The sequence below is a fragment of the Tiliqua scincoides genome, chromosome 11 (assembly GCF_035046505.1).
Source record: "Tiliqua scincoides isolate rTilSci1 chromosome 11, rTilSci1.hap2, whole genome shotgun sequence".
In the NCBI taxonomy this organism is placed as follows: Eukaryota; Metazoa; Chordata; class Lepidosauria; order Squamata; family Scincidae; genus Tiliqua; species Tiliqua scincoides.
This window is the reverse complement of record NC_089831.1, coordinates 6916935-6942810: the sequence shown is the minus strand read 5'-3', so window position 1 is coordinate 6942810 and position 25876 is coordinate 6916935. Positions and strand designations below refer to the sequence as shown.

At 50.0% G+C, this 25876-nt stretch overlaps 1 protein-coding gene across 1 annotated transcript in view; it reads left to right on the top strand.

The window, feature by feature from the left end:
* PHYHIP (phytanoyl-CoA 2-hydroxylase interacting protein) overlaps window positions 1–25876 on the top strand; it is a 55110-nt gene continuing 29234 nt past the window's right edge. Inside the window, exon 1 of the mRNA XM_066639593.1 lies at window positions 1–80. The gene's annotated coding sequence lies outside the window, so the exon portion shown is untranslated. The remainder of the gene's footprint in view (window positions 81–25876) is intronic.

The window sequence follows — 25876 nt, the reverse complement described above, 5'->3', positions numbered from 1 at the left end:
CTCCTCCTCGCCCGGCCACCGCCACCCACCGCCACCACGTTAACTTCCCAGAGGTCCGGGGTCTCCTGCGGCGCCAGCAGGTAGGGCGATGCGCTGCAGGGCTCTCTGCCCCGAGGAGCGCACAGTCCGGCTTCGGGGATGGTGGGCAGGGGTTGGCGAGAGAGACCCTGCTTCTCTCTTCTCTGCCCAGCGCTGCCCCAATCGCCCTGGGCACGTCCCTCTGTCCCAGCCGTTTTCGACCACTGTGCCGTGGCACACTGGTGTGCCGCGAGTGGTCCAAGGGTGGGCCACAGGAATTTGGAGGACGGGCATTTTTTAGTAGGGCCAATGGGGGATGTCAGCCCCTCACTGGTAGCATGGTGTGCCTTGTCAGTTGTCAAAAACCTGGTGGTGCGCCTTGACAATTTTAGTGCCTTGTCAGTGTGCCCTGAGATGATAAAATTGCTGCTTTATCCTCTTCGGTTCTGAACCTGCTGCTCTGACCAGGGCTGCCCCAATTGGGCAAGTCCCTTTATCGTCTTCGGTTCTGATCCTGCTTCTATGACAAGGGCTGCCTGAGAGCCCAATCCTATGTATGCTTACTCAGAAGGAAGTCCCATTATAATCAACGGGACTTACTCCCAGATAAGTATGGATCGATTGCAACCTGAGAGCGCCTTGAGCATGTCCCTTTATCTCACCTGAGGGCCTGTCCTCCTCTTTGGTCTCCAGACACTGTGCTAACTTCATGGTCTTTTAAAAGCCAAGGCCTGGTTTGCAATGTTTTGAGATGGCTGGGATGCCCTAGGGTGCTCCCCCTCCCCAGTGTGGATGACCAGCAGGGTCAGGTGTTTTTTCTCATCCGCAGAAACCTTTTCTTGGGAGAGTGTGGATGGGTTTGCTTTGGGGGGGGGGCGCTGTAGGAGTAAAGACTCTGCTGCAACGCAGGACTCCTCAAACGTCTATTGTAGGACAGCCAGAAAGAAATTGGGATGGGCCGGCACAGGTTCTGTCGACCATTATTGTCCTGTCTTTGGAATCTGTTTCATGACTGTGAGCAGACTGGTCAGGCTGAATTCCATTGACCACAAGGGAATGACCTTCCTCTCTATCCTGCAGTTCCTGTGAAGGGGAGGAGGGGAACCAGAAGTGCAGAATGCCAGGAACTTATCCTGGGTTCTGCAAAGGAAGCACAGAACATGTCACAAGCACAGGGCTCAGCAGAGAGAGAGAAAGAGCTGAGGATGGAGTGTGCAGAGGCTGTTGATGTCTTTGAGCAGACCGGGACACTTATGTCTGCGCAGGGACGACTGTGCAGATTCATTCCTGGGTGCATGCAGTTCTTGTTTTCAAGATTTTTGTGCGCACACCATGAACGTTCTGGTCCATGTGCCTTTTCATGTCATTGTGGGCATGCACATGTCTGTGGCTGCTGACAAGGTGACTGAGAGAGCATGAGTACATCTCTCTGCACAGAGGCAAAGTGCGTGTCATGGAGATAAAAAGAATGCGCGTAGGCTCCTTGGTGCCCAGTTAGTGACCTGTGACAAGCTGCCATAGAACTGTCTGGCCATCCCTTTATTTGTGTGTAAAAACATTTGCGGGCATGCCTCTTAGAACACAGGTTTTCGCGCAGGGAATTGTTGATGGACACAGGTATTTTGTGCTTGTGTGAAGGTGCGTATCTAGTAACTAGGAGCGGATCTGCGTTTGTTTATAAGAATCTTCACCCTGCCTCATTTCAACAGTTCAAGCCTGCTTATTGCAATATATAGCATAAAAAAAATAGATCTACTTGAATAGCTTAAAAATGTCTTTCTAGATCATAATTCTAGCATTTAGATTTTGTGCATGGGGGAGCTTGTCCTCGTGTGCAAGTGTGCCTGTGAACGCTCTTTGGGTACATGCTGACTTGCATGTGTCTTACAAATACCATATGTACCTTTATAAATACCCCGTAACCATAAGGAGCACTGCGCACAGCTCAGAGTGGCAGTGCCTGTATGAGAACATGATCCTGTATGTATGGCATGTCCCTGAAAGCCGGTGATGGTGGGTGGGTGTGAAAGTGCGAACAGCTGTCGCTCCGGAGGTTTACATGAGCACATGCAGGGCGGCATGTGTGCACGTGACGGAGGAGTGAGAGGCATGGGTGTGTGCGCAAGGTTCTGAATGGGTGTGTGTGCATTCCTTTGGCTGCAGGGGATTCAAGTGCGCATGGAATCTGTGTACTAACATACGTTTCATAATGGAGGAGCCAGAACGTGCAGAGACATATTTGAATATTGAAATGAATGGAATCCAGTGTGGGAATGTAGACAGGAGTGTTAGTGGGGGTCACTCTTTGAGGTCTGGGTGCGCCAAGAACAAAGGTGTGTGTCTGTGTGCATCCGTGTGTGTTTGGATGGATGGATTCCTCAACAACCAGAAGTCACCCTAATCAATCTTCTGCCTGAGGCAACTGTTTCAGTGCCAAATCCAGGGGGGTGTCGTGGTTTGGGAGATCCAGGTTCGAATCTCCCCTCAGCCGCAAAGCTTCCTGGGTGACCTTGGGCCAGTCACTTTCTCTCAACCTCACCTACTCACAGGGTTGTGAGGACAAAAGGAGGGGAGCAGCTGGGGACACAAATGTATAAAATAAATAAACTTTCCAGTACTGAGCAGCAGCCCCAAGGTAAGGTAACAACCCCTCACAGCAGGATGCAGTGCAGGCAGTTGGCTTGGCTGCATCAATACTAGAAAGCTGATAGGATTGGGCCCTCAGTTGACCTCATGAATGGGCTAGATCAGGGTTCAAACTTTTTGGCCAGAGGGCCGCATCAAATATCTGGCATGGTTTTGAGGGCTGGAAAAAAAATTTAAATATAAAATTTAAATAAATAAATTAGAGATGGAACTTGGATGAGTGAATAAATGAATGAATGGGCTCATTCGTTCAACCTCTCTGGCCCTCAGAACACCCTCCAGACACAATCAGAGCACAGTTCTGGTCACTTGAGTGGGCCAGAGACATTCAGGGGACAAGTGGTTGGCCACGGGCCGGATAGAGGCTTGCTGCGGGCCGCATCTGGCCCCCGGGCCAGGGTTTGGAGACCCCGTGCTAGGCTAACTAGAATGTCACTCATCTAATTGTTCATACCAATAGCCACACAGGATGTGGAACCAGTGGGTTTGACCAGGAATGCAAGTGCTCTCATGTCATGTGGTCTGAAACACCATGCGCCTAAGTGTCAGGTGTGGGCAACAGATATCAGATTCAAATCTCTGTTCAGTCACCCAGTGCCTTTTGTGACTCAGCTGATATTTCTCCAGGGTCTCAGGCAGAAGCCTTTCCCCTCACCAGCTACCTGATTTGACCTTTTCACTAGGGATGCCAGGGGCTGAACCTGGGACTTTCCACCTTCAAACCATGCGCACTGTCAATGTGCTTTCTCTTCTAAATCAGTGTCTTTTCATTTCACCTCCTCCACTGCTTGTTTCTGAAGGTCTGTGACATATGAACTTTGGTGCTCTAAGATAAAAATGCATCTGTGTGATGTGGACAGTGCAGCCCACAAGGTCTGTGGCACAGATGTATAATCCTGTTCTCTCCCCGTATTGAGTGGATCTGAGCATCTTGGTAGATGCGCAGTTTTGTGTTGCTCACCTCTAATTTCTGAAGGCATTACAGCAGCTGAGTTGCTTGCCACACTCCTGGAGTGGGTAGCTATTTAACCCCAGTTGGCAAACTGCCCTGCTCCTCCATCACACCCAACTGGACCAACTCTCACTACTGGTGATGACAATAGCACCCAGTGCACCATGAAGGGAAAGGAAGTCCCAGTGAAGGACTTTGGCCCAGGGCCTGCAGCACAGAGCTGGTCTGGCTTCAACAGCAGGTAGCATGAACAATAAGGAGGGGAAGAGGAGGAAGACAGGTGCAGGGAGATGGAGACTGCGTATGTTCAAGTCCCCCCCCCCCATTTTCTCATGCAGTTTTTCTTTATATTTTTATTTTTCTGGGGGGGGGGGGAGGGTGAAATGTGGCTGCCTCTGGTGGCAGAGTGGAGAAGAGGTCCTCACCTCCATCCACCAGGGTCTGGTGGCAGAGTGGAGGAGAGGTCCTCACCTCCATCCACCAGGGTCTGGTGGCAGAGTGGAGGAGAGGTCCTCACCTCCATCCACCAGGGTCTGGTGGCAGAGTGGAGGAGAGGTCCTCACCTCCATCCACCAGGGTCCTCTACTATTCTTCCTTTCTTGCTGCCTGGATTTGAAAAGGAAGAGGGAACGGCGTGGAAGAGGAAGTGTGAAGGAGAGGAGAGCCAGAGATGCTCTAGCCTGCCAATTTCCTCTCCCCCACACTTCCACGTCTTCTCTGTTCCCCCCCTTTCTTTGTTCCTTCAGGGAGTGGGAGGAAGAGAAGGGACAGCATCTGCAGGTAAGGTGGGGTGGAAATGTGACATGTCACCTCAGGCATTTTCCTCCAAGGGCAGAAAACACGGGTGATCCCATTTACTGCCCAGTCCTACCTGCACCGGCTGTTGTTGCAGAGCCTTTTCTGCTGGTTGGTGCTGACTGCCATAAAACAGTTGGCACCAGTTGTAAGAGGTGCTGTGCCACTCAGTGTGCCATGGGGGACACTGGCAGGAAGGCCAGAGCCTTCCTGCCCTTGCCAGTAGATCAGGAGCCATCCGCCAATCCAAGTAAGATGTCAGGGGAGGTGGAAGGGAGTGGCGGGAGGATGGAATGGGCTCAGGGAGGTGTGGAGGGTGGCACAGGATGACAACAGTGGCAGGGGTGGATTAAGGAAAGGGGGGGCTTCAGTGGCAGCAGCGGCCAGTGAATCCTAACCTCTTTCCTGGACCCGATCCTGCATGTAGGTCCATGTGGACCTGTGCCAGGTGTTTAGCCAGCACAGTTTGTTGTAGACACCCCCCCCTCCGCTGTGCGCCAGGGAGGGAACTACTGTTCCTTTACCCAGAAGAGACCTCTACAACTGCCCCCCCCTGCAGGATACAGTTGCAGTCATTTTGGCGCTACTGCATAGGTGACAGAGGGGGAAAAGAATCGGATTGGGCTGTTAGCCTAACAACAACCCTGTGAGGTAGGTTAGGCTGAAAATGATTGGCCCAAGGTCACCCAGCAAGTTCCATGGCTAAGCAAAAAATTTGAATGCGGGTCCGTCAAACCCAAATTCACACTCCGCGCACCTCCTCATGCTAACTTCAGTTCTCAAGGGAGCCCCAGCACACAGCATGGAACCCTGAGCATGGAAGCATCTCTCTGGAAGCATTTGCTGCAGAGAGCAGAGATGCAGGTTGATCTGGGGGGAAAAAGAGCTCTTGTGTGTGTGTGATTTTGAGCCGATAGAGATATGGGGGGAAGTGGAGGGATGGCTGGCTGTGAGTGGGTGCAAATCCATGTGACAGCAGGGGATGTCACTCTTGGCGAACATGTGAGTGGTTGGGAAGCATGAGGCTGTGCACGGTTTGCGTGATGTTTCTGACGCACTCCAGGCCGTCTTGTCTGCTCGCGAGGTTGTCTCCGCCTGACCACCAACCTGGCTCAGGCCATCATTTCCCAGCCAGCGGGTGGCACACAGAGGCTAAGGTCCTCAGCTGCTCCCTGATCTCGCCCGCCTCTTCCCCTCGCATGTCTCTGTTTTGGCGGTGCACGCTGCCAAGGGAGTCGTCCCAGGCTGTGTGGGCATGTTGGAGGGGAAGGGCTGGAATGTCGAAAGGGAGGTGTGCTGGGCACGGCTCCAGGGCTGTGAGAGAGAAGCAGGTGTCCGTCAGGGGCAAGATCTGGCTTTGCTTCTTCTGTCTGGTTCAGAGGCCTCGCTTGGCACTGTTCCCTCTGCTCTTCCCCAGGCTGCAAGATGAGGTTTATGCTCTCCCCCCCCCTTGCCAACCTCCCACACACATTCTGCCGTTCCTCATGTTGGCATGCTGATTTGGGTTGCGGGCATGTTGTTGGATACCCTCCCTTGGAGAGAGATGTCTCATTTCTTGTTTTTAAAGGATGCTAGAGGGAGGGGGACAATAAAACAATGATGCTTCCCTGCCATAAAAAATACATTTGCTTACCTAAACAATTCTGTGTATGTGTGTCACTTTTTATGGAGCAGGGGTTGGAGCGGAAAGACGAAATCCTTGGGGTGTTCTAAAGTGCAGGCCTAGGCATGTCTACTCAGAAGTGAACCCCACTGAGTTCAATGGACGTAACTCCCAGGAAAGTGTAATAGGTTTGCAGCCTTAGGGCCCAATCCTATGAGGGCTGAGCGCCGGTACTTAGCTCCAGCGCTGGCACTGGGTGTCACAAATGTGCCATGAAGCATGTTGGTGGCACTAACGAGCACCAGCGCTGGGCCTCAGCACCAGGAAGAAGACTCCATGCGGCTGCTGGCAGTAAGCCAGGTGGCGGTGCGGCTTCAGGGGGCATGGAGAGGATGTGGGGAAGGTGGGACTGGGGGGGAAGGATCGGGCCAGGGAGGGGGGGCAGAGACGGCCGGCAGGCTCTACTGCCGGATCCTATGGTCCCTCCCTGCCTGGGCAACCCAACACAGGCCTCCTCAACAGCGGGCACAGATCCAAGGAGGCTCATTGGCAGTGTGGCAGCATTATCCAGGGTAAGGAAGCAAATGCTCCCTTACCCTGTTGATAATCCGGGCACTAGCTTGATGCCCATAGGGTACACCAGTCACCATTTTGGTGCTGCTGTGGCCTTGGGCACCAGCGAGGATAGAACTGGGCTGCTCATTGAGGGAAAAAAAGATGACAAATGGCGGGGCAGGCATAACAGAGGTTTAGAAAATTATGAGCGGATGTGGTGAGAATTACATTTTTGCTCCTTCCTCTCTACAATTCTAGAATTTGGGTTTAACCAGTGAAGTCTGATTCTCAGTAGACTTAGGACTGACACAGAGTCCTTCTTGACATGGTGCCTAATTAGCCTGTGAAATTCACTGCCACAAGATGCGGTTGTCAGTGGCTTACAGGGCTTCCGAAGGATCAGGCAGATTAATGGCTCTCTCAGCAGGTGTCATTAACCATGATATTTACATAGAACTTCCCGTTCCACAGGCAGTAGTAAACCTCTGGATGATGGGGACAAACAACTGAACACCGTCATGCCCAATTTGTGCGTTTCCCAGAAGCATTTGGCTTCCAGCTGTTGGAAGAAAGGAAGCAACAGACCTTTGGCGTGGCCTGCTCTGTTGATATTTCAGGGTCCATGTGCTCTGAATGCGCTCAAAGGAACAGTGATTCCAGCACATACCTGCAGCTAAGCATCCCTTGTGGCTGCACATCTGATGCATGCTTGTGCACCTCTGTCTTATACGAACATTATGTATTTATCACATTTTTATACCGCTCTTCCTCCAAAGAGCTCAGGGCGGTGTACACAACTGCTCCCCTCCTTTTTTCCTCACAACAACCCTGGGAGGTAGGTGAGGCTGAGAGAAAGTGACTGGCCCAAGGTCACCCAGGAAACTTCGTGGCTGAGGGGGGATTTGAACCTGGATCTTCCAGATCTGAGTCCACCTCCCAAACCACTACACCACCCTGGCTCTCAACATGAGAATAGCCCTGCTGGATCAGGCCAAAAGCCCATCTTGTCCAGCTTCCTGTATCTCATAGTGGCCCACCAAGATGGCTCGGGGAACACACAAGACCACAAGAGACCTGCGCCTTGTTGCTACTCCCTTGCACCTGGCCTTCTGAAGTAGCCTGTTTCTAAAACCAGGAGGTTGCACGTACCCATCACAGCTTATCACCTATGATGGACTTTTCCTCCAGAAATCTGTCTAAATCCCCTTTTAAAGGCATCCAGGCCAGATGCCATCATCACGTCCTGTGGCAAGGAGTTCCACAGACTTATTACACGCTGGTAAAAGAGATATTTTCTTTGTCTGTTCTAACCCTCTCCTAACAGTTTTAGTGGATGTCTCCCTCTCCTACATGAGTTTTCAGAGGCAGGACAAACACAAGTTTGTTTTAAATAATTCTTATACTGTTTTTCTTATACCCAAAACAGTGCACAACAAAACAAATACATCAATATTAAAACAGTAAAATACAATATTTAAAAAAACCATTAAAACCATAAAAAACAATTTAAAGTTGCAACAATAAAAGAGCAGATAGCAGATAAAATTTATAGCAGCATAAAAATAAAGTAAGGGGTCCCTAGGGAGTACCTCCCTCCTCAAAAGCCAGCTGAAATAGATGGGTCTTCAAACCCTGCTGGAAACCATATACTGAAGAAGCTGCTCTGAGATGTCCTGGTAGCTGGTTCCAGAGGTGTGATGCTACAATCGAGAAGGCCCGGCACCTTGCTGTAATTTCCTGGCTTCAGATGGCAGCAGTATCCCGAGAAGGGCCCTCTCTGATGACCTTAGGGGACACGCAGGAATATGTGGGGGAAGGCAGGCCTTGAAGTATCCCAGTCCTATGCCATATAGGGTGTTGAGGTCTGGCTCAGTTGGTAGAGCTGCCACCTTGTACGCCTGAAGGTCTGAGGCTGCCAGTTCAAAACAGGAAGTACCTAAGAACTGACGACACGCTGATATACTGATGAGCTGACCCTCGGTGGCAGAGAGAAGTTGCTGTCAAGTGGAGCGTGGGAGGCGAAGGGCCAGAGAGAGACCAGAACAGGAAGGAATCCAGCTGGAAAGAGGAGTTCTGTGAAAGACTAGAACTATTCAATGGTAAAAATCCCTACTGGGGGGGCCGGGTAGAACAGCCTGCCTGCCTATGTAAACCGCCTTGGATTAAAGACTGAGGACCAAAGAAAGGCGTTATATAAATACCTGTATAAATAAATAAAGGGCATCACCAGTTCCTTGAATCAGGTTTGGAAAGGACTGGGCAGCCAGTATAGCCGCCAGAGCAACGGCATGACAGATTCACATGCTGAGCCCCAGTGACCAACCAAGCTGCTGCACTGCACGAACTGCAACTTCCAAACCATTTTCAGGGGTAGCCCCACGTAGAGTGCATTGCAGTAGTCTAACCAAGGTGACACTACGGCATGGACCACTGTTGCCAGATCTGGCTGATTCAGGTACAGCTGCAGTCGGCGCATCAGCCAAAGCTGGGCAAAAGCCTTCCAGGCCACATATGCCACCTGAGCAGTCCAGGAGGATTCTCAGGCTGCAATCCTGCTCCATCAGAGGGAGTGCTACCCCATCCAGGGTCTAATACCTGCATAGCTGTCTTCTTGATCAGGAGGACCTCTGTCTTATCCAGATTTAATTTCAATTTATTAGCCCTCATTCAGGCCCCAACTGCTTCTGGACAGCACCCCAGAACTTCAACAGCCCCTTGGAAAATGGTGGAGGAGAGAGATAGAACTGGGTGTCATCTGCATATTGGTAACCCCGAACTCCAAGTCCCTGGATGACCTCTCACAGTGACTTCATGCTGATGTTAAACAACATGGGGGACAAGATGCAAGATATCTGAGACACCCCGTAAGTCAATGGCCAGGGAGACATATAGGTGTTCCCCAGTCCCACCATCTGGGTTCAGTTTGTAACGAAGGAGCGGAACCACTGCAAGACAGTGCCTCCAAGCCCCAACCCGATCAGCCGGTCCAGAAGGACACCATGGTCAATGGTGTCAGAGGCTGCTGAGAGGTCCAGCAGGCCTCTCCCCTGCTGGGATGCACTCCCCCTGTCCAGTCCCTGGCACAGGTCATCAACCAAGGCGACCAGGGTCCTCTCCATCCCGTGGCCCAGACTGAAAGGGGTCCCGATAATCCGCTTCCTCCAGAATTCCCTGGAGCTGAGGTGCCACCCCCCGCTCAATCACCTTGCTCAAAAATGGGAGGTTGGACACAGGTTGGAAATTGTCCAAGACCATTGGGTCTAGGAAGGGTTTCTTCAGACCACCGCCACCTTTAAGGTTTTTGGCAGCACCCCCTCCTCGAGAGTTGAGTTTACTATCCTCCACACCCAATGTGTTTTGGGCATCCAGGCATATTTATTCTGGGCATCTGGGCGTATTTGCCTTATGCTGCAACCAGGGCCGGCTTTAATTGGACCAATTGCTCCCAATTGGGCCTCGTGCCTAAGGGCTCCCCAAGTTAGAATAAAAATAAAAACATTTTTTTTTAATTAAATCATTTCACAGTCATTAAAACAAGCAGTTTTATAACTATTTACTTTTCAAAACACATTTGGTCTGTTTACTTGTTGGCTCACCTGTGTGCAATTCTATATTGCAATATGCTTAGACCCGTCTGGTCCGTGAACTCCCTTGCACTTTGTAAGAGCGCATATGGATTGCTTTCCATTCAACCAAAGAGATATACAGTGCAAGCCTTGGCATGTCTACTCAGAAGTAAGTCCCATTGAGTTCAGTGGGACTTACTCCCAGAGAAGTGTGTATAGGATTGCAGCCATAGCCTAGCGTAAATTTTATTGATATCTGTCAAATTCTATAGATCTTGGCTGTGAACCTGGGGGCCCTGCCAGAAATGTTTCTAGTTGAGACCCACTGCTCCTAAGGCCAGCTCTGGTTGCACAAGTCTGTTTCCCTTTCGGAGCTGGGTTAAAACATGGAGGTTATGCATCTGGGTTCCCACTTTGAACTCGAGGCCCAAAGCTAGAATGCCACTGTATCTCTTTGCTTTCTAGTTGGAGACATGTTTTTTAAGAGAGTTGCAACTAGTGTGATAAGGGCGCCGTTGTCCGTCTTGCATATAAAGCACAATTCCTTTATCCTGTTGCCTCTGCCAGTTAGAGGGGGGTTGCTGAAACCCATCAAATCTGGAGATAGAGATTACAGCTGATTAAGCAGACATACCACACACAGTGAACCTGGGGCCCTGCAAAAATTGTTTCTAACTGGGCTCCACAACTCCTAAGATTGGCCCTGGTTGCACAGGTGTGCAACCTCTGTGCCTATACGGATGTGAAACCTCTTATGCCTTCAACTCCCTGACAAACCTCTCACCGGCTTTCCTGGTCGTACATCCAATTTCTCCTTCCCATCTCAGTATCTATTCATATATGGTGGAGGGGAGGGAGAATTCACAAAGGGGCAGTGATGCTGCAGCTCAGTGTCAAACAGAGGCATAGCTAAGGAGGTCAGGGGGGGCATTGCCCTGGGCACCACACTTTCAGAGGGTGCCAATTCGCACCCCCAATGGCAGATCCCAAGGCAGGGCCGGAGCCTGCCCATCATGTCTCCCTGTCCGTAGTGTGGGGGGTTGTACAGGAGAAAGTACCGCCTTCGCGAGGACACCTCCTCGCTGCAGTACCTTCTCCTGCACTCCCCTCATGGGCATCCGGCAGTTGGCAACCTTCAGTCTCGGAAGACTATGGTATCGCGCTCTGAAAGGTGGTTCTGGAACAGCGTCTAGTGTGGCTGAAAAGGCTGATTCGGGAGTGACAATCCCTTCCACACCGGGAGCAAGTGCAGTCTGTCCCTGGTCTGTCTCCCTGGCTATGGGCCTTCCTTCTTTGCCTCTTTGCCTCAGTCTGCTGGCCAAGTGTCTCTTCAGACTGGGAAAGGCCATGCTGCACAGCCTGCCTCCAAGCGGGCCGCTCAGAGGCCAGGGTTTCCCACCTGTTGAGGTCCACTCCTAAGGCCTTCAGATCCCTCTTGCAGATGTCCTTGTATCACAGCCGTGGTCTACCTGTAGGGTGCTTTCCTTGCACGAGTTCTCCATAGAGGAGTGTCTCTGCTGACCAGGTCGAAAGCCTTCGTGGGCATCCGGAGCAGTTGTAAAAATAGTGGTTGACCACTCAGAGGGGCTCGCAACCGCTCTGAGCACCATAATCCGGAAGTAATTGACAGTGACATCATCACATCAACACAGTTAATTCTGGGTCAGGCACTTCTTGGGATGGGGTGATGTGGAGAGTCACTACCCTGGGTGCCAGAGGGTGACAGAACCCATCCTGAGAAGTTCTCAGGTTCGATCGTTGGGGTCAACAGGCAGCACTGGGAAAGACTCTGAGAGGTTTACTGCCAGTCAGGGTGGACACTACTAACTTAGGTCCAAATTCTAACCCACTTTCCAGCACTGGCGTAGTTGTGCCAATGGGACATGTGCCACATCCTGCAGTTGGGCGGGACTCTTGGAGGCCTCCTCAAAGTAAGGAAATGTTTGTTCCCTTGCCTCGGAGCTGCATTGTCCTTAAGTCAGTGCTGGAAAGTGGGTTAGGATTGTGCCCTTAGGTGGACAAATGGTCTGACTCAGTATTCAGCAGGATTCAAACGCACCCGTGCTCATTAGACCAGCTACGTCACCTGCCTCCATGCACTCACCAAAACCTTAACCAGACCTCAAAATGGACCCAGATATTGTCCCACTTGCTCTGGAAAGAGGTTCTGTCTGTTCTGGCCTTCAGCGTCCATCCCCCTTGGTGCGATCAAGTATCAAACTTGAAAAACCAGTCCAGCCTCCAGTCAAATCTGATTATTACTGGGCTAGATCTTGGAGCAATGAAGTGCATTTGGCACAGACAGTGTTCTCACTAGAGGGCAAGTAAGGGATTGGAGGGCCCTCAACTGACCTATATTCTGGGCTGCCACCCCTAAGCCACACAGGGCACGTGCAACTTCAATTGCAGTCAGTGCTGGCATCAGGTAGCTGGGAAAAGCACCTTTCCTAGAGATCCCTATGGCACCCTGTGATAATATATGTGGTGCCACCACTACCACTGAGGGTTCAGGAGTTAGCCTGACCAAATGAGTCCTGTGATGGGTGCAGACCCTTAGCCAGTGCCCAAACTGGTCCATCCTGCCAACAGTTGCCCCAATCACTCTGATTCAACTCACAGGACTCAACATCCCTGCCCCCCCCGCAACTGGGGATACAGCTGTTGTTCTCTTGCGATGTGGGAGGAGCAACTTTTTTCTGAGTTGTGTCAAACCCACTCTGAGATAATGTGCTACAAGCAGAGGAGGCCATTCTGTAGCCTGATAGCCTCTGTTTGCAGGGCTAAACTGCTGAAGAGAATAGCCATCTGCGAGCTGGAAGCCTCTCTTCTGTTCTAATAGGCGGAGGGGGAGAGATTAAACATGGAGCCACCATATAGGTAAACCAGGCAGCTGTCTGGAGCGACATGGTAACATATAATATTTATGCAGTGGGCCCTCAGTATCCGCAGGGGATCTGTTCTAGGACCACCCCCCTGTGGGTACCAAATTCCATGGATAATTGAATCGGGGGGAGAACTGGCACGGTGCCATAATTTACTTGGAGGCTATGCCCGCCTATTTGGGGGTTGCACACTGCTCCTGGCCTCCTCCTGGACATGACTGGAAGGCATGACTGGGAGGTTCTCTGAGGCCCTCCAGTTGCAGGCTCAGTGTTTGCGGTTATTCAAATCCCTTGGTCACAAGCTTGTGAATAAGGAGGGCCCACTGTATACAGCTTAAGAACATAAGAACAGCCCCACTGCATCAGGCCATAGGCCCATCTAGTCCAGCTTCCTGTATCTCACAGCGGCCCACCAAATCATCATCATCATCATCATTATCAATAACAACAACAAAACACATCACAAAGTGGTTTGCCTAAGAAAAGAAATAAGGGCATCTCCTTTGCCTCTGTTTGACTACCAAGTCAGGGATGCCTAACTCATTGAAAACCACTGCGCAATACCTGACTCTCGCACTCTTTCTGACCTTAACTGGCTCCCCAAACCAGATGACAGCATATCCCAAAACCCACCCTGGAATGTTGCAAGCATTTTTGGGTCACACTGCTAATTTGCACGGGGACATCCTGGCTCCACCCTGCTTAGGGTGGCGCAAAGCCTTGGGTCACCCCTGAAGGGGGTGATAGTGGAATGTACATTTCCCGTGCAGTGTGTAATATTAGGGAGAGGTATGCAAAATATGTCCTGGATCTTAGCTTTGGCTTAACGTCTCCATAGGAAATTGGACGTGGTTTATTCAAGACTTCTGTCCCCAGCTTGGCCAGCGCAAGAAATGCTGATGCATTTGTCAGTGATAAATGTGGGAAAGATGATTGTGTATTCAGACTGGTCAAAACATACTTGATCACAAAAGGTCAGGAGCAGAGGCATAACAAGGGCGGAGCCTGAGGGGCATCTGCCCCCCCGGCACTATGCCAAGGGGAGCGCATGACTGCCTTGTGACATGATTCTCTCGGAGGAGGAGACGCTTGCTGGAACAGCCTCGTGCCCCCATTCCTTCTGCTCAGTGGCACCCCTTTGAAGTGGAGCTTCTTCAAGGGGGAGCCTCCAAAGGAGACAGAATGGGGGGGCATGAAGCCTCTACAGTGAGCACCCCCTCCTCCAGAAGAAGCAGTGCAAGGCAATCTCTTCTAGGTGTGGAGGAGGGGTGCCGGTGGCTTCATGCCCCCCATTTCTTCTCCTGTAGAGGCTCCCCCTTGAAGGGGCACCACTTGAAGGGGGTGCCACTGAGAAGAGGAAATGAGGGCTCGAAGCCACTAGAATCTCCTCCTCTGGGGAAAACCGGGAAGTGACCTCATGATGTCATGTGACCTCATGACATCACTGCCCCAGGCACCAGGGCTTCTAGGTTCGCCTTTGTTCAGGAGAGTTGCCAGCACCAAAATATGGAAGTAGGAGAGACTCCAGGATGGACTGTCTGGCTCTGTCAAAATACCCTCTACCCAGGGCTGGCACAAAATCTTCCAGTGCCTGATGTGGCACATTAAATGCTGATTCCCCTTACCAACAACATGAAAGAGGAAGTGTGTGGAGGAGAGTCAAGTACTGTGCTAGAGTGTCAGAACCATTCCTCCACACTTCCTGTTCTGCTCTGTCCCCCACTTCCTTCTGGAATTCAGGATGTATGAGGAGGAGGAGTGGTGGACGTAGGCAGATGCCCCTACCAGTCTCAAGGATGGGTTGGCCCTGCCTTTGCCTGGAGCATTCTGAACAGATGCCTCTCCAGCCTCTTGCTGAAAATCTTCCTGGAAGGCAGTCGTTATCCAACGTCTCTCTGTGCATCTTTGAAAGTGCTGAGTGCCAGTGATACGTCTTGCCAATCTCTCATGCTCTGCTGAGCAACCCGCTCTCAGTATCAAGAAATCCCTCCCAGGTTACCAGGCTCTGACAGCTTTCCACAGTAGCACATTTCACTCCCACATGCTCGCTCAGCCATGCACTGGCTCCTGTGGCTTGAGTTAGGCTGGTATCCAACGCATCTGTTGCACATGAGTAGCTGCCACCTGCCTCTTCCTCTGTCATCTTTCTCGGGTTTGGAGTGCTTCGCGCAGGAACTTGGGTCGGCTTGGAACTGGGACAGGCACATTCCCAGAGTTCCTTGCTTAGTCACTACCAAGCAATGTCATCGAAGGGCAGAAAATCATCAACCTCAAACCAACCGTGTATCACTCACAACCTGGCAGGATTTCCAAGGAGCATTCCCCCCCCCCCAAGAGATTGCCCAAGAGCAGGGTTGTAGAGTCACTTGGTCATGGTTTTTTAAAAGCCATTTTTGTCCAACGTTGCATATATGCAACAGGGATCAAATATGTATACCTGCAGGCTGGGCAAAAATGAGTTAAGTAAGATAACCCAATCCTACCAACTCCCACGATGCAGTTGCACCCATGCAGCCTCTGCTACATCCCGTAGGGGTGTTTTGGCTGTTAGAGGTCTCCTCGGGGTAAGGGGACATTTGTCTCTTGCCTCACAGTTAACACCAGCAGCCACTATGTGGCAACTTGGACCTGCGCCAGTGATATTGCTAGTGTGTCTAGCGATATCTTCATGATATCATGAAGATATCTATCATGATATCTTCATGGCCCAGGAAGTGGCTCAGGATTTGGTATGCTTTTAGGACCTGAGAAATGGAGTATCCCTCCAGGTCACCTTACCCTGCAGCAATATCATGGCGCAGCTCCCTTCCTTAAGTCATCCAGAGCAACTTGTTCTGCTGGCTTCATTATGCAATATACTCACTCTGTGGTCTGGGTTGTGTAATGGCTGATCAGGGTTGGTGCATCTGTGCCTTCCAAAGCATTGGGAAGAGGGTTGGACTTGTGGGGCTTTGGAACCTCTCCAGCTCCGTCATTCTGTGTCTTGTGGTTTCGTCTTTGACGATGAGAGCCAAATAAAAGTGCATTTTCTCTGCTGCTACAGAAGGTCTCTGATTCTGGATTTATTCCTGTTGCTTGTTAAAAGCTTGGGTATACTCTCTTCCTCCTTGCGAATGGCACTTAAGATGGCTAACCACAAATTACTAGGAAAAAAAGACACACATGCACAGAGCCACAAACAGCAGGAAGAACAACACTGGCAGAACGTGCAGCAGTTGTTCACAAGTTCTAAAATTCTTAATATATTTATCAATCAATTGAGTATACAGATTTATATCCCACCCTTCCTCATAGAATCAGGGCTCAGGGCAATATTAACTAAAACCAAAATGAAATCACAATCAGCGAATGCAAAATACAGTATTGTGGTGCTGTCATTTTGAGACAGAAAAGTAGGATATAAATGCTGTGAATAAATAATATTTTGAAACCAGCATGGTTAAACTGATTGAGTTTCCACTCCAACTTTTCAAGGTTGATACAGCCCCAAAACAAATCATGTTGGCAACCTTCAGTCTCGAAAGACTCTGGTATCGCGCTCTGAATGGTGGTTCTAGAACAGCGTCTAGTGTGGCTGAAAAGGCCGATTCGGGAGTGACAATCCCTTCCACACCGGGAGCAAGTGCAGTCTGTCCCTGGTCTGTCTCCCTGGCTATGGGCCTTCCTTCTTTGCCTCTTAGCCTCAGACTGTTGGCCAAGTGTCTCTTCAAACTGGGAAAGGCCATGCTGCACAGCCTGCCTCCAAGCGGGCCGCTCAGAGGCCAGGGTTTCCCACTTGTTGAGGTCCACTCCTAAGGCCTTCAGATCCCTCTTGCAGATGTATTGCAGCTGTGGTCTACCTGTAGGGCGCTTTCCCTGCACGAGTTCTCTATAGAGGAGATCCTTTGGGATCCGGCCATCATCTATTCTCACGACATGACCGAGCCAACGCAGGCGTCTCTGTTTCAGCAGTGCATACATGCTAGGGATTCCAGCTTGTTCCAGGACTGTGTTGTTTGGAACTTTGTCCTGCCAGGTGATGCCGAGAATGCGTCGGAGGCAGAAGGAAACAAATATTCCCTTCCTTACCATGCAAGCTCCTTCCAAGCTGCTGTCAAACCTGGAAATGCGGGATTTCCAGTTCTAGAAGTCCCACACTTCCGAGTTTTACAGCAGCTCACAAGGAGCATGGTAAGAGTTTAGGCTTGGTTGCTTTTTAAAGCACAGAGGTGGCAGACCCATCAGGTGGCATTTTGGGTCATGCTGCCCCTGTGTGTGTAACAGCAATAAAAGACAGGGCTGCTTTGCAGAGCTGTTGACAGAATGGCTGAGATATCAGGAGAGGGTTATAGCTCCAGGGTACAGCAACTGCTCTGTAAACAGAAAATCCCAGATGCTGTTCCTGACATCTCCAGAAAGGTTAAGCGGAGAGTTGCTGCTGGACATGGTTGACAATGCCAACCTAGATGTACCAATGACCCACCTCTGGATAAGGTAGCTTGGCACTCCTGACATGGGTTATATACAGTGGACCCCCGGTATCTGTGGGGGATCTGTTCAGGAAGTGACTGGAAGTGAGGTCCTCCAACGGTGGGCTCAGCATTTGTAGATGCTCAAATCCATGGATTCTGAAGTCGCAGATAAGGGGCCCCCACTGTAGATGCTAAGGAACAGCATCCTTGTGGGGATGGGACAGAATGCAACTTTGGGGAGTCTCTCCCACTCCCCAACAGAGCATTAGAATACAGTGCATAGATACAGTGGCCAGGGGACTGTGACAGGACAAACAGGGGTTATGACACACTGTTTGTCTCACCCAATCCTTGGTTTGTGTGCAGGCATGATTGTCAAACCTGGTAGTTTAATCAAGCTCCCATTCTCTCATGGCTTCCCTTCCCTCCTGCCACAGGCCAAACGTGGCGGAACTGGTGTTTGTCACTCTCAGCAGAAAACAGTTTCTCTCCTGCTCAGTTCTTCTCCCCAAGCCATGCAACCTGCCAGCCCAGCTGGGATCACACCAAGGCCTGAAGCTTTTGTCAGGCTGCCGGCTTCTTAAAGAAAAAATGAGCCTTGGAACCCTTTGCCAGCAAATCTGGAGCCAAGACAGATCTTGATCCACTCGTTTCAGAGAAAAGCACTGAGTGGGCTGGTTAGGAATAGAGGTAATGAGCTCCTGTTTGCACTATTGTTTCAGAAAAGGTGGCCCTGGAATGGCCCTACTGGGAAAAGTGCATAGGGTGCCATTTCTCCATAGGGACTGCTGGGGCTTCTAGCCCCAGTGCAACCCCAGCAGCAAGAGAATGCTCTGGAGAGGGTGTCTTCCTCTGCCACCTTCTCTTACCCACATCCAGGGTAAGTCACTGGGGGCCCAGTTCTATCCAACCTTCCAGCACCAACGCAGCTGCAATGCAGCCTCGAGGGAAGGGAACAAGTTATGGAGGCCTCCATAACTGCCCTTCCCACCGAAGGATGCTGTACGTGCCCCGTTGGCATGGCTGCATCAGTGCTGGAAAGCTGGATTGGATTGGACCATGGGTCAATTGGGGCAGAGAATAGGGGAGGCAGATGGCTTGTGAATTGGGTCAAACTCAGCCATGCTTTTGGGCCAAGCTTTCTGGCAGGGGTCCATTGTGAAATTAACCATTTTTGAGGGGTGTTGTGTTTGTTGAAGGAAAACTGTTGTGATCAGTTTGCAAACGTACCCGGGATGGGCCCAGGACTGCCTGGTGCCTGGAACCAGGCTTCGAAATCTCACCTACCCATCTCACCTACCAGCCCGTCTCACCTACCAGCATGCCGGTCTCCTCTGTGGCAGTGATGGTTCCTTCTTCTCCCTCGATTAAAAAAAAATGGAGCAGAAGAGGAAATGAGGTGAAGATGAGAATGCTGGGCTAGAGCATCCCCAACACTCTATCCACCATTTTCCTCTACACTCTCTTGGTCCATTCCATTCTCCTCTTTCTTTTTGAATTTAGGAAGCAGGAAGAGCAACAGAAGTGGCCAGACTGAGAAAGGCATTGCCTCCTTCTGCCAATCTGCTACTTGAGATTTTGCTGGGATCTTTTAATCTAGAACAGGGGTCTCCAAACCCCACCCCGGGTCCAAATGCAGCCCACGGCGAGCCTCTATCTGGCCCATAGCCAGCCTCTGATCCCCTGAGAGCCTTTGGACCACTTGACCAAACACAACCAGAGTTGTGATTGTGGGGTGGGGAAATGGGGGTCCATTTAAGTGTGTGCTTTATTTCTTGGTCTGTGTTGGCGCTTGGAGAAGTCCTGGACCTTTGAGCCCATTCATTCATTTATTCATTCATCTAAGTTCCATCTCTAATGCATTTATTTACATTTTATATTTAAAGTTTTCCACTGAGCCAGATATTTGATGCGGCCCCTTCGGCCAAAAAGTTTAGAGACCCCTGATCTAGAAGATGTTACAGCCCTGACGTCTCACTTCCAAAACACGGCAGGCTTGGAGAAGTCCTGGACCTTTGAGCCCATTCATTCATTTATTCATTCATCTAAGTTCCATCTCTAATGCATTTATTTACATTTTATATTTAATGTTTTCCACTGAGCCAGATATTTGATGCGGCCCCTTCGGCCAAAAAGTTTAGAGACCCCTGATTTAGAAGATGTTACAGCCCTGACGTCTCACTTCCAAAACACGGCAGGCTGTGGAAGAATAAATTCATACTGGATACAGAGCAGGTGAATAGGAACCTCTGGCAATGTGTAGTGGTGAAGGGAAAGGGGGGGGCACTCTGGCTGAGATCTTTGGTGTGGGAATAGGGGTGATAAAATACAGGAAGATGACTTGCCTCTGTGAAGTGTAGGAAGGGGTTAGGAGTTGGCAAAGAAGCCATCCTTTTGAACAAAAAGAATCAGAAAAGGCCCAGTTTAGCAAAGAAAAAAAAATACTGTTTTGTATGGGGGAGGGACATAAAAAGAAGCCAGAGAGGGGCTAGAAAGACACTGATTAATGACTTCCTGGAATCCTGCATTGGATCCTAGCTAGGCAGTCTTTGTCCAGCAAGCCTGCCAACTCCTTGGCAGGCCTGAAGGCCACTGATTTAGAGGGTAGTGTTTGCAGCCAAGCTGAATCCCCAGGGATGGATCCCTGTGTTGAACGTCCTCTTTGGAGATGAGTCACAACCTTTCCATAGGTTTCTGTAGAGCTGATAGGTAAAGATGCTTCCTCACACCAGGCATTAATGACTAGAACATGTTTGCTCAAATGAGCACTGATGGCTGGTAGGGCTATTTGCTACCTAACACACCCCACCTGATTGAGCAGGAGTGTATTGGAGAAGCAGTTGAGCAGCTCGAATGTCACCCACAAAGAAGACAAAAGCCAGCTTTTGTAGCTGGCTTGCAGGAAGGAACCTTGGACGGTGGGTACGTGTCCAGCCAAGAGCATGTGGTTGCTTTGGGGGGGACTAACGCAACCCACACTTTTTTTCTGGGTACCTGTAAAAGGCGACCCTGAAACGTCCCACTATGCCGAGAAGCGGAGACAGAGAAACGGTCTCAAGGCACATCTCTTTTTATAAAGCCTGCCAAATCTTTGGCAGGTCTGACAGCAGCCGAGTTTAAAGGGCAGTGCTAATGGCCATGCCGGATCCCAGGGGGATTCTTCCCCCAGAATGCAGCTCACAGAGGTGGCAGCCGCTGGCCATTTGCCAATTACTGTTTTGGACCTATCGAATTTGTGCAACCTGAGAGCAGGCTAACGGAGTTCGGTGACTTTTTGCTGCAGGCAAGGGTGCCTAATTTCTGAGCTCTTCTCCACAGGATTTCTGCTGGGTTCTTCCCATCCCCTGGATTATTTGGGTTTATCTCGGCAGCAGCAGACTTCAGGCTTCCAGGATCTGCTTTGTTTTGTGCTCTCATGCTGAGGTCCACCAACTAGAGCTTGTCACGAAATAGTGGCTGGGGAAGGAGCCAGGTGCTAATGGAGCAGAGCCAAGAGAGTGGTTGCCCTGTGAGCCCTATAGTGGGCTCACAATCTGCATTTGCAAGGTCAAGGGCATGTGAGGGCCAGACTAGCCATTGTAATAAATCCGTCACTCAGGGTTGGGCTCAGTAGCATAGCTACGGGGGTGACATGGTAAGCGTTGTAAGTGCCGCAACTTGTTGTGCCAGCAACCCCTCTCACTTACCATCAGAGCCATTCTGGGCAGCGACAGCAACACAGTTTGCTCCATCTGCATTAATCCGTGAAGGTGGTTAAGGCCTGGGAAGGGGATTTGGATCAGCCCACCCAGCCCCCTCTGCCCTGTTCAACCCCCTCCCTATCCTACCCCGGGATTGGATTGGACCATTCCACCCCCTGCTCAGAGCTTACCTGCTCCATTGGGCCTCTGTCGCTTTGCTGATGCAGGCAGGAAGGCTCTGGCCTTCCTGTTGGCATGCCGGCTCCCTTTGCCGCCACATAGTGCTTTATGGCACTTTTGCAGCAGCCAGCGCTGATGGAACAAGCCAGTGGCGTAGTTAGAAGGGGTGCAAATTGCTAAGTTTTACAGGGAGCCTCACTGTAGTGTGCAAGTGGCCTCTCCCTCTCCCCTTTGAAGCCATTCCGAGCAGTGGGAGCAAAACGGCGGCGCTCGCTCCCACTACCTGGAATGGCTTCAAAGGGGAGGGGTAGGGGGGCTAAAGCACGCCATAGTGAGGCTCCCTGCAAAACATAGCAATTTGCACCCCTCTAGCTATGCCAGTGGAACACTGGCCTTCCTCCAGTAGAATTGGGCCATAAGTACTAGAAATTCTTATTGCTCATTGTTGTTTTGAAATTCAGTTTTCCTAGGTGATAATGTATATAGGAGATAATAATTTCCTAGGTAAATAATGTATTTCCTAGGTAATAATGTAATACATAAATTATTGTATTAATTACATACATACATTAATGTATTAGTACATTAATACTAAATACATTTGTATTTAGTTTGGACTTGCTAATATTATATTACGTATTTCATGCTTTAAAAAAAATGGAGTAAATCTTTCCAAATCAGCCACGATGCCCCATGAATGCTGGCTTCATATTTCCAATTTTGCTTATCTGGATTTATAACCAGCAATGGCTGCTTCATATTTTGTTGCATCTGAGAGGCTCTGATTACAGCCGCTGCCAACATGTTCTTTGTCCGTGCAGTCAGTTGATGCTGAGACCTGGATGCCTGGATTCAACTTTTTCTTTAAAAAAAATAAAAACAAGAAACGGGTTCTTATTCCTCTGGTTATTTTTTTGTTTCAAGCAAAATGTCATTCTTTCCCCCCCCCCCCCACTACATGTGGGTTCATTCCATTTGCGGCTTGTATCAGTGAACCCCCCCAAAGGTAGCTCTGGCACACTCAAGATGGATTTGTTGGGTCACCAGAGGGTTAAGTTCTAATCAGTTGAATCCTGGCACAGAAAGCAGGTGAGGGGGCTGCAGGCAAGACAGCTATAAATACAGGTAACTGCATCTCAGAGCACAATGGGAGCCTTCACCAGGGGAAAGTAGTCTGACAGGGGAGAACTGTGATCCTGCCGCAGGAGCAGGTGTTCATGTCAATTTGAGAAGCAAAAAAAGAGAGAAGAGGCGTTCAATAAGTGGGGGCAGCTGCCTCCTTTTGTCCACCTGCCTGCCTCCCCCACTGCTCTTCCTCTCGCCTGCCCACCACTCTCCTTCACACTTCACACTTCCTGTTCCACTCTGTTCCTAGGATTTGAAAAGCAAAAAGGGAACAGAGTGGAACAGGAAGTGTGAAGGAGAGAGGTGGGCACACTGAAGACACTCTAGCCTACCTCACTCCTCTACACTTCCACTTTAGACCACCTCAACTCTCTCTCTCTCTCTTCTCCACATTTCCCCTTCCACTATATTCCCCTCTTTCTTTTGGGAATCAGGGAGATGGAGTCAGCAACTTGTGCACCACTATGTAAGGGTGAGAGGCATTTTTATTTATAAATTTTTTTTGCTCTGCCTCCCTTCCAGAAGACTCAAGGTGTTTAAGTATCCAATAGCCAGAAGACAGTATCCAATAGCCAAGCAATGATAAAACCACCATCATAAAAATAATAATATAAGGAGTGGTGTAAACATATACAGAAGCGAGAAAAGAAACCTCTCGCAGTAAGGCGACCTGAGGGCTGCTCTGGGCTGGGGCAAGCCAAGGGAGGGAGCCAGTAAACATGTGGAGGAGGACAGGTGAAGCATTGGGACAGTCATGGGAGGGAGGGTCTCTGCTGGTTTCCCAATCCAGATCCCCCCCCCCTTTGCCATGATTGCTCGTTGTCTCAGGAGGAATGCCCACAATGGCCCTGCTTCCCTTCCAGGGCAAAGAGCTCAGCACAGGGCCCCCAATATGGATTGCGACTGTAGTGGAAGCAAAGGGTTAAATCCCCTCCTTCCTCCCCATCACACAGTCCCAATCCTGATCTGGCTCCCACACAGCTGCTACTTACATGATGGAGTAACAACTAAGCATGCTCAACGTAACATGTATTTAGGCTCACAGCTTCAGCCCCTCTCTTGCAGTATGGGGGTGCGGACCACACCGGGTGCGGGCCACACCAACAGGGGGGTGCAGGCCACACCAGGTGACATGCACGGGGTGGGGGGGTGACCCCACAACTTGCCAAAAATTGTGAAAATCTTGATATTTTCAAATAATATCATGTTATATATCATTTGATGTGTAATTTTATGTGGAATGCAGTGAAACAAACTGCATTAAATATCTCTATCAAAAGTTATAGCCCAAAAACCAGTGAGGCAGGGCAGTGGTGCTCAGATCTTACTCTCCAACAGCGTTGCTCAGTGTTTGTCCACTGGTCTTGCTGTTCTGCAATGAAGCTCCTTCATTGGTTTTTCTCCACCAAATCCTGCTTTGCAAGCTAGTAGTAAGCTGAAAGGAGATGTCAGTAGGTAGGTTACAAATGTGAAACATCAATAGGAAGAGAGGTATGCATGAGCTGGCCTGAAAATCACAGTCTCTGACCTGAAAGTGCAGGCCCCGTCATCTCCCAAGCACAAGGGGTTTTCATGCTTTTTCTCTTTTCGCTTCACACGCCCAGGTAATTGTTCACTAGGGTTAAGCCCTATATTGGTCTCATTAATACTCCTTGTATAAACTATTCTGAGTGGTGCAGGCCAGAAGTGATTGTGAGGAGCTTCAGAAGGATCTCTCCAGACTGGCAGAATGGGCAGCAAAATGGCAGATGTGCTTCAATGTCAGTAAGCGTAAAGTCATGCACATTGGGGCAAAAAATCAAAACTTTAGATATAGGCTGATGGGTTCTGAGCTGTCTGTGACAGATCAGGAGAGAGATCTTGGGGTGGTGGTGGACAGGTTGATGAAAGTGTCGACCCAATGTGAGGCGGCAGTGAAGAAGGCCAATTCTATGCTTGGGATCATTAGGAAGGGTATTGAGAACAAAACGGCTAATATTATAATGCCGTTGTACAAATTGATGGTAAAGCCACACCTGGAGTATTGTGTCCAGTTCTGGTCGCCGCATCTCAAAAAAGACATAGTGGAAATGGAAATGGTGCAAAAGAGAGCGACTAAGATGATTACTGGGCTGGGGCACCTTCCTTATGAGGAAAGGCTGCGGAGTTTGGGCCTCTTCAGCCTAGAAAAGAGGCGCCTGAGGGGGGGACATGATTGAGACATACAAAATTATGCAGGGGATGGACAGAGTGGATAGAGAGTTGCTCTTTACACTTTCACATAACACCAGAACCAGGGGACATCCACTAAAATTGAGTGTTGGGAGAGTTAGAACAGACAAAAGAAAATATTTCTTTACTCAGTGTGCGGTTGGTCTGTGGAACTCCTTGCCACAGGATGTGGTGACGGCATCTGGCCTGGACGCCTTTAAAAGGGGATTGGACAAGTTTCTGGAGGAAAAATCCATTACGGGTTACAAGCCATGATGTGTATGCACAACCTCCTGATTTTAGAAATGGGCTATGTCAGAATGCCAGATGCAAGGGAGGGCACCAGGATGAGGTCTCTTGTTATCTGGTGTGCTCCCTGGGGCATTTGGAGGGCCACTGTGAGATACAGGAAGCTGGACTAGATGGGCCTATGGCCTGATCCAGTGGGGCTGTTCTTATGTTCTTGCACGATGGAAAACCAAAACTCAGCCAGTAGCACAACATCTCTGGATATTCACTCAATGGGAACAACACTGACTGCACCTGGTTTTACAATCCCTTTCCCCGAGGACCCATGGGTAATAAGGTTGTGGGGGGAAAGCATAGGACAGTTTTCTAACCCACAATGCTCAGCACCTCTCAGCAAACTCTCCAAGTCTCTTTGGAGAATGCCTGATGGCTACAAAATGGATACAAAACCAATCGGTGTTTATAGCAGCATTTTTCATCCAGGGTGCCACGGCACATTGGTGTGCTGTGAATGGTCCACAGCTGTGCCATAGGAGTTTGGGGGAGGCTGATTTATTAGTAGGGCCATTGGGGGATGTGAGCGCCCCAACCAGCAATGCAATGTACCTTGTCAATTGTCCAAACACTGATGGCCTTGAAAATTTTAGAGTGGCTTGTCAGTGGGCTGAGAGATGAAAAAGGTTGAAAACTACTGTTTTATAGCAGAGACCAGTGTTCTTCAACCTGTGGGTGGTGACCCCCAGTGGGTCACAATGGGGTTGCGAAGCTTCATTTGGAGGGTTGCAGCAACCTTTCAAAGATTGTGCAAGAGAGGGCTTGGATCCAGTTCAGTCATCGCACTGCCTTATGCATACTGAGTTCTTGCTATAATCCTGCACAGGCTCTTCTCGCTGTCTTGCCTCACAGCTCCTAAGGGCTCCCCTGCTCAGGGTGCTACCTCACAGGGTTGTTGTAAAGACCCAAGAGGTGGGGGAAACAGAGCGA